Source organism: Oryx dammah, unplaced genomic scaffold (genome assembly GCF_014754425.2).
Source record: "Oryx dammah isolate SB20612 unplaced genomic scaffold, SCBI_Odam_1.1 HiC_scaffold_1, whole genome shotgun sequence".
Classification (NCBI taxonomy): Eukaryota; Metazoa; Chordata; class Mammalia; order Artiodactyla; family Bovidae; genus Oryx; species Oryx dammah.
The window spans coordinates 70,249,780-70,263,376 of record NW_024070185.1 but is presented as its reverse complement, the minus strand read 5'-3'; positions in this window follow the sequence as shown (position 1 = coordinate 70,263,376).

Here is a 13,597-nt window from a genome sequence, read left to right as displayed (position 1 = left end):
CAGCTAACAAGAGAGCAAATGTATACACTGACTCTAAATATATTTTCCACATCATGCACTCATATGCTGCCATTTGGAAGGAACGAGGGCTCCTATCTACTAAAGGCTCTTCCATAACTAACTCTCCACTTATATTCCAACTTTTAAAAGCAGCTAACATGCCAGTTGAAGTAGGCATCCTGCATTGCCGAGGTCACCAGGTGGCCTCAGACTCCATTTCACAGGGCAATGATGCCTCAGACAGAGAAGCAAAACAAGCCTCACTATGATCATCAACTCAACAACTTATAGTATTCCACAACATAAAGCTCCTTTACCTCCCTGAAGAAAAATCACAGTTATTGCAAGAGGGAGCTCAACCACAAGGAGACTGGTTACAAAAACAGGGCTGCTATATCTTTCCCCAATCTCAGGCCACACAGATTCTTACAGATATTCATTCGGTCCTACACATAGGCACTAAACTTCTTTATCATCTCCTAAGACCTCTTATCACCTATCTTAACTTTGGCCACCTCATGCAAAGAGTTGACTCATTGGAAAAGACTCTGATGCTGGGAGGGATTGGGGGCAGGAGGAGAAGGGGACGACAGAGAATGAGATGGCTGGATGGCATCACTGACTCGATGGACGTGAGTCTGAGTGAACTCCGGGAGTTGGTGATGGACAGGGAGGCCTAGCGTGCTGCAATTCATGGGGTCGCAAAGAGTCGGACATGACTGAGCGACTGAACTGAACTGAACTGAATCTCCTTTCACTCCTACAACAAATCACTCACTCTTCCATTATCTGTTCCTCAGTCTCACCACAGGGAGCCCTAAAGCCTATTCCCTCATTTCCAACACATCAGGCTCAAGGACATAACCCAAGAGAGGACTGGCAAATTGACTTCACTCACATGCCTCCAACATGAAAAATAAAACTCATGCTCACTCTAGTAGACACTTTTCAGTGTGGATTGAGGCTTTTCCTACAAGATCAGAAACTGCCTAAGAGATAACACAGTTTGTCATATGAGAAATCATCCTTTGCTTTGGCCTCCCACTCTCTCTTCAATCCAATAATGGGCCAGCTTTTATCTCCCAAATCACTCAACAGGTAGCCCAATCCCTTGGCATAACCTGGAAATTACATATTCCTTACTGACCCCAGTCCTCGGGAAAAGTAGCAAAGGCAAATTTTATTCTCAAAATACACCTAAACACACTCTCTCTAGAACTACAAAGGCCATGGACTGAACTCCTTCCCATGGCTTTGATCACCTCAGGAATACTCCACAGGGCCCATCTTTCCTCAGTCCTTTTGAGCGTCTGAGATCAGGGGCGGTAGCCAAGAGTGCCAGCCTACGACGGCACAGGAGCAGCCAAGAGGAGCTACCCCCCGCCCGATCCCAGGAGCGGTGGCTGAGAGGAGCAATCCCACGTCCAAGGAGCAGTATCTGTGTGGGGAGGGCTGAGAGGAGCTACTCCATATTCAAGGTCAGGGGGGTGGTGGTGAGGAGATACCCCTCGTCCAAGGTAAGGAGCAGCAGCTGCACTTTGCTGGAGCAGCCATGAAAAGATACCCCACATCCAAGGTAAGAGAAATCCAAGTAAGACGGTAGGTGTTGCGAGAGGCATCAGAGGGCAGTGACACTGAAACCATACTCACAGAAAATTAGTCAGTCTAATCACGTGGACCACAGCCTTGTCTAACTCAATGAAACCAAGCCATGCCCTGTGGGGCCACTCAAGATGGGTGGGTCATGGTGGAGAGGTTTGACAGAATGTGGCCCACTGGAGAAGGGAATGGCAAACCGCTTCAGTATTCTTGCCTTGAGAACCCCATGAACAGTATGAAAAGGCAAAATGATAGGATACTGAAAGAGGAACTCCCCAGGTCAGTAGGTGCCCAATATGCTACTGGAGATCAGTGGAGAAATAACTCCAGAAAGAATGAAGGGATGGAGCCAAAGCAAAAACAATACCCAGCTGTGGATATGACTGGTGATAGAAGCAAGGTCCGATGCTGTAAAGAGCAATATTGCATAGGAACCTGGAATGTCAGGCCCATGAATCAAGGGAAATTGGAAGTGGTCAAACAGGAGATGGCAAGAGTGAACGTCAACATTCTAGGAATCAGTGAACTAAAATGGACTGGAATGGGTGAATTTAACTCAGATGACCATTATATCTACTACTGTGGGCAGGAATCCCTTAGAAGAAATGGAGTAGCCATCATGGTCAACCAAAGAGTCCAAAATGCAGTACTTGGATGCAGTCTCAAAAATGACAGAATGATCTCTGTTCGTTTCCAAGGCAAACCATTCAATATCATGGTAATCCAAGTCTATGCCCCAACCAGTAATGCTGAAGAAACTGAAGTTGAACAGTTCTATGAAAACCTACAAGACCTTTTAGAACTAACACCTTAAAAAGATGCCTTTTCATTCTAGGGGACTGGAATGCAAAAGTAGGAAGTCAGGAAACACCTGGAGTAACAGGCAAATTTGGCCTTGGCATACGGAATGAAGCAGGGCAAAGGCTAATAGAGTTTTGCCAAGAGAACACAAAGGTCATAGCAAACATCCTATTTCAACAACACAAGAGAAGACTCTACACATGGACATCACCAGATGGTCAACACTGAAATCAGATTGATTATATTCTTTGCAGCCAAAGATGGAGAAGCTCTATACAGTCAGCAAAAACAAGACCAGGAGCTGACTGTGGCTCAGATCATGAACTCCTTATTGCCAAATTCAGACTTAAATTAAAGAAAGTAGGGAAAACCACTAGACCAATCAGGTATGACCTAAATCAAATCCCTTATGATTATACAGTGGAAGTGAGAAAAGATTCAAGGGACTAGATCTGATAGACAGAGTGCCTGATGAACTATGGATGGAGGTTCGTGACAATGTACAGGAGACAGGGATCAAGATCATCCCCATGGAAAAGAAATGCAAAAAAAGCAAAATGGCTGTCTGAGGAGGCCTTACAGATAGCTATGAAAAGGAGAGAAGTGAAAAGCAAAGGAGAAAAGGAAAGATATAAGCATCTGAATGCAGAGTTCCAAAGAATAGCAAGGAGAGATAAGAAAGTCTTTCTTAGAGATCAGTGCAAAGAAATAGAGGAAAAGAACAGAATGGGAAAGACTAGAGATCTCTTCAAGAAAATTAGAGATACCAAGGGAACATTTCATGCAAAGATGGGCTCGATAAAGGACAGAAATGGTCTGGACCTAACAGAAGCAGAAGATATTAAGAAGAGGTGGCAAGAATACACCGAAGAACAGTACAAAAAAGATCTTCACGACCCAGATAATCATGATGGTGTGATCACTCATCTAGAGCCAGACATCCTGGACTGTGAAGTCAAGTGGGCCTTAGAAAGCATCACTGCGAACAAAGCTAGTGGAGGTGATGGAATCCCAGTTGAGCTGTTTCAAATCCTGAAAGATGATGCTGTGAAAGTGCTGCACTCAGTATGCCAGCAAATGTGGAAAACTCAGCAGTGGCCACAGTTTTCGTTCCAAAAGGTCAGTTTTCATTCCAATTCCAAAGAAAGGCAATGCCAAAGAATGCTCAAACTACCGCACAATTGCACTCATTTCACATGCTATTAAAGTAATGCTCAAAATTCTCCAAGCCAGGCTTCAGCAATACGTGAACCGTGAACTTCCTGATGTTCAAGCTGGTTTTAGAAAAGGCAGAGGAACCAGACGTCAAATTGCCATCATCTGCTGGATCATGGAAAAAGCAAGAGTTCCAGAAAAACATCTATTTCTGCTTTATTGACTACACCAAAGCCTTTGACTGTGTGGATCACAAGAAACTGTGGAAAATTCCGAAAGAGATGGGAATACCAAACCACCTGACCTGCCTCTTGAGAAATCTGTATGCAGGTCAGGAAACAACAGTTAGAACTGGACATGGAACAGACTGGTTCCAAATAGGAAAAGAAGTACATCAAGGCTGTATATTGTTACCCTGCTTATTTAACTTCTATGCAGAGTACATCAGGAGAAACACTGGGCTGGAAGAAGCACAAGCTGGAATCAAGATTGCCAGGAGAAATATCAATAACCTCAGATATGCAGATGACACCACCCTTATGGCAGAAAGTGAAGAAAAACTAAAGAGCCTCTTGACGAAAGTGAAAGAGGAGAGTGAAAAAGTTGGCTTAAAGCTCAATATTCAGAAAATGAAGATCATAGCATCTAGTCCCATCACTTCATGGGAAATAGATGGGAAACAGTGGAAATAGTGTCAGACTTTCTTTTGGGGGGCTCCTAAATCACTGCAGATGGTGACTGCAGCCATGAAATTAAAAGACGCTTACTCCTTGGAAGGAAGTTATGACCAACCTCGATATCATATTGAAAAGCAGAGACATACTTTGCCAACAAAGGTCTGTCTAGTCAAGGCTATGGTTTTTCCTGTGGTCACGTATGGAAGTAAGAGTTGGACTGTGAAGAAAGCTGAGCGCTGAAGAATTGATGCTTTTGAACTGTGGTGTTGGAGAAGACTCTTGAGAGTCCCTTGGACTGCAAGGAGATTCAACCAGTCCTTTCTGAAGGAGATCAGTCCTGGGTGCTCTTTGGAAGGAATGATGCTAAAGCCGAAACTCCAGTACTTTGGCCACCTCATGTGAAGAGTTGAGTCATTGGAAAAGACTCTGATGCTGGGAGCGATTGAGGGCAGGAGGAGAAGGGGACGACAGAGGATGAGATGGCTGGATGGCATCACCGACTCGATGACGGTGACCTCTGGGAGTTGGTGATGGACAGGGAGGCCTGGCGTGCTGCAATTCATGGGGTCGCAAAGAGTCGGACATGACTGAGCAACTGAACTGAACTGAACTGATGCTTATTTTTGGAGGAACCCTCCTGTTTCTACAGCAATAAATCAGACGTTGTAAAGGAAGTTGCAAGAAATTTGACAAACAGGGCCTCGAGAATACGTCCACGCCTCAGTAATTCATGGGAAAACTGGTTAAGCGCTTGGAATTGGATGCCCTGGGTCCTACCTTTTCTAGACCCTCTCCTTCTGTTACACTTATTCTAATTTTTGGCCCATATTTAATGTGTCTTTTTTCAAAATTTTTTCAGGACTGCTTACTAGACTTCACCAACCGAACTATCCACGAGCTAACTAAGTCAGATTATCAAAAACTTTGACCCCACACAAATCCCCTTGACCCACATTCCAGCCTTTTCTTATGTCACGCCCATGACATCCCTGTCCCACAGGAAGCAGTTACAGAGGATTGACCTTAGGCCCTTATCCTAAATCAAAAAGGCTAGAATGATAGGGCCCACATGGGGCCTCATTGATAAGATGGCTCATTATGTCAACCTTGCAAACCAATAATAAAATCACAGTGATCCGTGAGACTGACCAAATTGCCCAAATGCCATGCTGTTTTCTCACTGGTGTCTATCTCCTCAAAGCTGTGAGACCGCCAGATTGCAGACCTCCAGCTATGTGACCATCCCTTCAGATAAATTTTCACTTGTGGGGTAGAAGAAAGACCCTGATAGAAAGGGAGGATACTGGTTCTCCTTAAGCGCCAGTCACCCTCTCTTTTCCCTCTAATAAATTTCCCTTTTCTGGCCTGACTGTTGGGCTTGCTCTCTTTTTCTCCGCACTCATCTTACACATCCTAGCTTTGAAAACTTCAGTCCACACAAAAATATAACTCTTTTCTTCATACTTGTCAAAACTTGGAAATAACCAAGTTGTTCTTTAGTAGGTAAATGGATAAATACACTGTGGTTTCCATCCAGACAATGGACTATTATTCAGGGCTAAAAAAAAAAAAAAGATATCAAGCATGAAAAGATAGGAAAATACATTAAATACACATTGCTATTGAAAGAGTGTAAGAAACCAATTTGAAAAAGTTACATACTATATGAGTCTAACTGTATATATGACATTTACAGTGAAAGAAAGCAGATCAGTGATTGCCTGGAACCTGGGGGAGAGGAGGCTTGGGATTGACTGGAAGATGGACATAAAGGATGGGGAATGGAAATGCTCTGTATGTTGATTGTGATGATGTTTGTCAAAATTCATTGAAATAGATCCTTAAAGTAAGTACATTTTATTGTATGCAAATTGTACCTCTATAAAATTGTGTGAAAATACAGAGGGGACAGACGTAGGGAAATAGAAACTAGTGAAGGGTGCTATCTATCCGCTCAAAGAATGGGTGAAAGTGAAGTGAAGTCGCTCAGTCGTGTCCAATTCTTTGTGACCCCATGGACTGTAGCACACCAGGCCCCTCCGTCCATGGGATTCTCCAGGCAAGAATACTGGAGTGGGTTGCCATTTCTTTCTCCAGGGGAATCTTCCTGACCCAGGGATCGAACCCAGGTCTCCTGCATTGCAGGCAGAGGCTTTAACCTCTAAGCCACCAAAGAATGGGTGAATGTTTGCAAATATTTGTCCATCTAGTGGTCAGCAAGTCACTCATCGCCATATCCTCAGGAAAATATAGGGGAAACCCAGAGACACCTCTTGGGTTGCTTCCACGTTTCAACACATAATGCTGCCTACTTTATACTGGGATTTCAATGGTCAGAAAAAAAATCACCTGTTATTTGCTCATTTTCTTCTAGAAGGTTTCATGTTCTGGCAGTATTTAGCTGTTTTCCATAGGAGAGACCAGCAAGGGACTAGGAAGTATATACTTTGTTTCTGACAGCAGGTGTCAGGATTGCCTAATAAAAGAGAAGCATATTCAAAGTTTTTTATTTTTATTTTTTTAATGCAAAAGAGAAAGGGACTAATCACCTTGATGTAGCCCATCAGGCTCCTCCGTCCATGGGGTTCTCCAGGCAGTAATACTGGAGTGGGTTACCATTTCCTTCTCCAGGGGATCTTCCTGACCCAGGGATCGAATCCAGGTCTCCCTCATTGCAGGCAGATGCTTTAACCTCTAAGCCACGAGGGAAGGCCTAAAATATATGCAGCTAGTATCATTAACACATTGTGAAATTTGACAAGCGTGCATTGCCCTCAGTGGCGAGTAACATACTGGTAAGCTATAGCATTGATTTAATAACAGTTGTTAGAATCTGCCTGCCAAAGCAGGAGCCACAGGAGATACAGCTTCGATCCCTGGGTCTGGGAGATCCTCTGGAGGAGGAAATGGAAACCCACTCCAGTATTCTTGCCTGGAGTATCCCCATGGACAGAGGAGCCTGGCGGTCTACAGTCCATGAGGTCACAAAGAGTAGGACACGATTGAGCATGCGCACTGAAGGGAAAAAGGAAACACCGCCTCATCAAATGTGTTTATGTAAAAAAATACATCCGTGTATACTAAGAGCAGTGTCTCAACTTCAGAAATGTTAAAGTGTGGAAGGATGTTACCCTTAGTACAAAGGAAATATGGTTCCTAACCACATGCTATTTGCAAGTGGCAGGTGAGTTGCACCCCTCCACTGCCTCCCCATGTCCCAGACATCTACCCAGTTCAGTTTCCTTTGCGCAGAACCTAATGGTGGAGGGTTCCTACCAAGCATCATTATGCTGCTGGCCAATGCTTTAAGAAAACAATAGAGAAGTTTGAGGCCACAGGGTCTGGGATGGTGAAGAATGGTGGTGGCCCCAGTATTTGCTGATGGACACTGGAGGCGGTACACTCCTTTCCATTTATATTTTGGTGTGATTCAGAAGGGAATGGGCTTCTCAGGTAGCGATAGTGGTAAAGAACCCATCACCAATGCAGGGGATGTGAGAGACAGGGGTTTGATTCCCGGGTTGGGAAGATCCCCTGGAGGAGGGCATGGCAACCCTCTAGTTGCCATTTGCCAATACTCCACTCCAGTATTCTTGCCTGGAGAATCCCATGGACACAGGAGCCTGGCAGGCTACAGTCCATAGGGTCACAAAGAGTCAGACACAACTGAAGCTACACAAGAAGGAAATAAATAATTCTCTCTGCTCTCTGAAAAAGGAGCCCGCAGCAGGGGCCTGCTGTTTTTTCCCTTGGCCTACAGTAGGAACTCAATAAGTAGAGGGAAAATAAACTAGCTAGCAATCTCCTCACAATGACCATCCAAAGCCTGCAACAGACTTTGATAAACTGTATCTCCCAGTGTTCAGCGGAAGCTTTTATTTTTCTTTGCTCACTTTCTTGGAGATGGCTTTACTATTGAATACTACTTGTTTGCATTTCTCTTTTTTTAAAAAAGTAAATTTGCCCCTAAGTTTTCTTGTAGCTGAGTTGTGAAAAATATCCTAGCATATTCCAGACATGAGTCCATCTTCCTCAAACTTACTATTTCTTCTGTTCTGTTTACTTATGAAGGGAAAAAATATTGCCCTAAAAAATCAAATATCAAATGCACACTGAACATGTTCGTGCTCAGTTGCACCCAACTCTTTGTGACCCCATGGGCTGTAGCCCACCAGGCTCCCTTGTCCATGGGATTCTCCAGGCAAGAAAACTGGAGTGGGTTGCCATTTCTTTTGCCAGGGAATCTTCCCGACCCAGGGACTGAACCCAGGCTCCTGTACTGGCAGGTGGATTCTTTACCACTGAGTCACCTGGGGCCTATAACCCAATTTAAAAAATTAATAAAGTTCAGACCAAAAGTAGAACCAAGATACCAGCTTCCTCATTCAACAGTTAACCAGAGAGCAGTTTGTTCTATTGAACTGAATGGGTAAAGCTTGGCCAGGGAGGCAGCTTTCAATCCCACCCAGCGGATAAACTTCGTTAAGATGACTTGAAGGAAATGCAGATTGGACCGGTAATTGAGGCTGCAGGAAGGCCTTAATTCAGGGACAGATGCTAAGTAATTGTGGAAGTATATTTCTTCTCTCTGCCGTTGTAGCAAGGTCACGTATGCTTCACAAGCACACTAAGGGTTGGCAGTAAAGGTGTCTCAGGATCATGGTTAACAGCGGATTTCTACATAGGCTCTGCTGCTATATATATTTTGGCCACACGAGGGCGCACAAAGTCCTAAGTGTTGTCCACAACTTTGCAAGCAGGCTTTGATTCCACAACCCACGGCCCTGCCTGGGTCCCTCTTTAAGCTCCCAGACTTAAAGTCCACTCGCCCTTCTCCCGAAGTCTTCTGTTTTTGTTTTTGTTTTTTTGTTTTTTTTTTTTTCCTCAAATGCAGGAGAAAAGTAGAATAGACGGGATGCAAGAATAGGACAAGGCAGGAAATCCTTGCTCCGGGAGGTCCTGCCAATCACCTTTCCTTGGAGACCCCCGTCCACTCTGCTCTGTGTCCCCAAAGCCAGGCTGAGCAAATCTGCTGTCTGTTCCCTGTCACTGGAAGCCCGTTCCTTGTCCAGAGCATTCCTGAAAGAGAATGTCCTGCAGGGGAATAAGCGGCTTTCCTGGAAATTTACAGGGAGGACCCTCGCGGACAGTTCTTAGACGGGATTTTTATTGATGAGTAGAAAAGTTATGACCAACCTAGACAGCGTATTAAAAAGTAGAGACATCACTTTGCCAGCAAAGGTCCATCTAGTCAAAGCTATGGTTTTTCCAGTAGTCATGTATGGATACGAGAGTTGGACTATAAAGAAAGCTGAACACCAAAAAATTGAAGCTTTTGAACTGTGGTGTTGGAGAAGACTCTTGAGAGTCCCTTGGACTGAAAGGAGATCAAACCCGTCCAACCTAAAGGAAATCAGTCCTGACTATTCATTGGAAGGACTAATGCTGAAGTTGAAACTCCAATACTTTGGCCACCTGATGCGACAAACTGACTCATTTGAAAATATCCTGATGCTGGGAAAGATTGAAGGCAGGAGGAGAACGGGACAACAGTATGAGATGGTTGGATGGCATCACCGACTCAATGGACATGAGTTTGAGTAAAGTCCAGAACTTGGTGATGGACAGGGAGGCCTGGCATGCTGCAGTCCCTGGGGTCACAAAGAGTCAGACACAACTGAGTGACTGAACTGAACTGAACTGAACTGAAGCATCAGAAATTGAGGAAGAAACATTAATAGGTAATAACTTAAATAAGTTATTAGCTTATTTATTATGAATTAATAACATAATAATAAAATGAAATCCTTCCCAGAGAAATAAAGGGGAGGACCAAGGGGAGTGGGGAAAGTACAGAAGATTTACAGTCCTGGGTCTTCCCTGGAGGTTCAGTGGTTAAGCCTACCAATGCAGGGGATTCAGCGTCCCATCTCTGGTCAGGGAGCTAAGATCCCGCTTGCTTCAGTGACTAAGAAAATAAGCCATAAAAGAGAAGTAATATTGTAACAAATTCAAGAAAGACTTTGTAAATGGTCTACATCAAAAAAACATTTTTAAAAAATGTAGTCCTTTGGCTGATGTTTGTCAAAAGAACAGTGCCGCTCTGTGGGAAGACAGCTATGTATGCTTGCTTTTTATAGAGCTATTTATCTCTTCCCATTATGAAGATTATAGTAAAGTGGTTTTTTTTTTTTTTTTTAATTTTGTTAGCTCTGCTAAGGGAAACTCAAGAAAGAAGGTATTATTTTTCACTATTTAAGGTTAGCTTGTAACAAGGGAGGAATAACTATATCAGGAATTTTCATGGAGCATCAGGAGAAGGAAAATGAATGAGTCCAGCCCAGTAGGACAGTTGGGGCTCCAACATATTCGAAGAAGTTATGCATGCTTCCTATAGGATGGATTCGATTCCTTATAAGTAGTCTCTATAAAGCTGAACTAACCATGTAAAATTCTAATTTGATTCCACAGCACTGATCTTTCAAACCTTGATTCTCCCTCTCAGTGTCCTCCTATCTGTCCCTTGATCCTAATTTCTCACTGCTTTCTTAAATTCCATGGACATTATTCTCTCTGAGAAAACAGTACTCTTTTTTTTTTTTTTTCCACTCCCAAGATGGGTATGGGAAGACTCTCCCTTTTACAGGTTTATCTTTCTTTGATTATTGTCATTTGTCTAGGAAGTTGCCAAAATCCCGATTAGTTTTATTTCAGAAATTCAAAGTTCTGTCCATTTTAGCCGGTCTCTAGGGGAAGGCAATGGCAACCCACTCCAGTACTCTTGCCTGGAAAATCCCATGGACGGAGGAGCCTGGTAAACTGCAGTCCATGGGACCGCTAAGAGTCCGACAGGACTCATCGACTTCCCTTTCACTTTTCACTTTCATGCATTGGAGATGGAAATGGCAACCCACTTCAGTGTTCTTGCCTGGAGAATCCCAGGGGCAGGGGAGCCTGGTGGGCTGCCGTCTATGGGGTCGCACTAAGTCGAACATGACTGAAGCGACGCAGCAGCAGCAGCAGCAGCAGGTGGTGGTAAACTTGGGGATGAGCAAAGCTGAATAGATGTGAGTGAAGTGAAGCTGCTCAATCGTGTATGACACTTTGAGATCCTGTGGACTATAGCCTACCAGGCTCCTCTGTCCATGGAATTTTCCAGGCAAGAGTATTGGAGTGGGTTGCCATTTCCTTCTCCAGGGGATCTTGCCAACCCGGGGATCGAACCCAGTCTCCTGCATTGCAGGCAGATGCTTTACCCTCTGAGCCACCAGGGAAGCCCATAGATGTGAGTAGCGCTCTATGTTTCTGATATTTTGATGCTGGATGGTCAAAATGAAGAATGATTTTTACAGTCATCTAGAACAGAGAGGTAGCCACTGAGAAAGGGTATTTTCTGATACATCCATTGAGGACAGTAGATTTCTTTCCATTCTGTTCTCTCTGACCCTTACCTTTTCCTTCTGGTGAGCTTTTAGTTTAGTTTTGTTTTGTTTTTAATATTTTTTGGTTTTTAAACTTATGTATTTATTTTAAAATTTTTTATTGAGGCATAGTTAATTTAGAATGCTTTGTTAGTTTCAGGGGTAGAGCAAAGTGAATTCTGTGTGATTATATGAACTCATTTTTAGAGTCTTTACCCATATAGGCCATTACAGAGTGTTCAGTAGAGCTCTCTGTACTATACAATAGGTTCTTACTAGTCATCTATTTTATACAGAGTAGTGTGTATGTGTCGATCCCAATCTCCCAATTTATTCCCTCCTGCTTACTCCTTGGTAACCAGGGACCATCGCACACCAGGCTCCTCTGTCCTCCACTGTCTCCCAAAGTTTGCTCAAGTTCATTGCTCCATTAAGTTGGCAATGCTCTCTAAGCATCTCATCTTCTGCTGCCCACTTCTCCTTTTGCCTTCAATCTTTCCTGGCATCAGGGCCTTTTTCAGTAAGTTGGATATTCATATCAGGTGGCCAAAGTGTTGAAGCTTCAGCTTCAGCTACAGTCCTTCCAATGAATATTTAGGGTTGATTTCCTTTAGGATTGACTGATTTGATCTCCTTGCAGTCCAAGGGACTCTCAAGAGTCTTCTCCAGCACCACAGTTCAAAAGCATCAATTCTTTTGGGGGCTCAGTCTTCTTTATGGTTCAACTCTCACATCTATACATGACTACTGGAAAAACCATAGCTTTGACTATATGGACCTTTGTTTCCAAAGTGATGTCTCTGTTTTGTTTTTGTTTTTTTAATTTTTGCAGTATAATTCTATTTATATAACATTTTTAGTGTGATGGTTAACTTTATGGGTCAACTTGACTGCACCACAGGATGTCATTGGGCTCGGTAAAGCAGATTGCCCTCCTTAGGGTAGGTGGGAATCATCTAATCTGTTGAGAATCTGAGTAGAACAAAAGTTGGTGAAAAGAAGAATCTTTGTTTTTTCTTCTTCTTGCCTGCCTGCTCAAACTGGTACATCTCATCTCATTTTCTCCTGCCCTTGGACATCACCAGCTCTCCTAGGTCTCCAACTCGCAAATAGCAGATTTGGGTATTTCTCAGGTTTCATAATTGTGAGCTAATTTCTCCTAACATAAGTCCATTTCTCTTTCTCTTACATAGAAATATAGATAGGCAGATGATAGAAACAGACATATATATGTATCTCTTAAAACATATTAGAACTCCACAAACACCATGCATACTGTATTTACATTTGGTCACTCTGTGATTTAGATAGATAGATACATATCTATATAGCTCTCTATCTATTTATCTATATCACAGAGTGAATAAATATAAATATAGGATGTATGATGTTTCTCTGAAGAACTCTAAGTTTTGATATGATTTTTAATTGAAAATTTATACAGGCTGTTTTTTTAGTAATGGTTGTTTCACAACAAGTTCATAATATTCCTGATCATTTTAGCAGTTGACACTCATGAACCAGCATGCTACTTGCTAAATCCCTGTAGCTCAAACTGTTTTATTATAGGAAGCCTCTATCTGTTCATGGAGTGTGGGAGAAACAAGCCTAAAGAAGCCCCTTTCCCTTGGAAGATTTGGGTGGAGTTTCCAAGTGTCTCAGTGGTAAAGAATCTATCTGCCAGTGCCGGAGGTACAGGAGACACGGGCTCCATTCCTGGGTCGGGAAGGTCCCCTGGAGAAGAAGATGGCAACCCACTCCAGTGTTCTTGCCTGGACAGTCCCATGGACAGAGAACCTGGTGGGCTGCAGTCCATGGGGGTCACAAAAGAATCAGACATGACTGAGCAAATAAGCACACACACACACACACACATGTGCACATGTACGCACACACACACACAGTGGACAGTTGCGGATATTGACAAGTCATGGCTGCAGCATG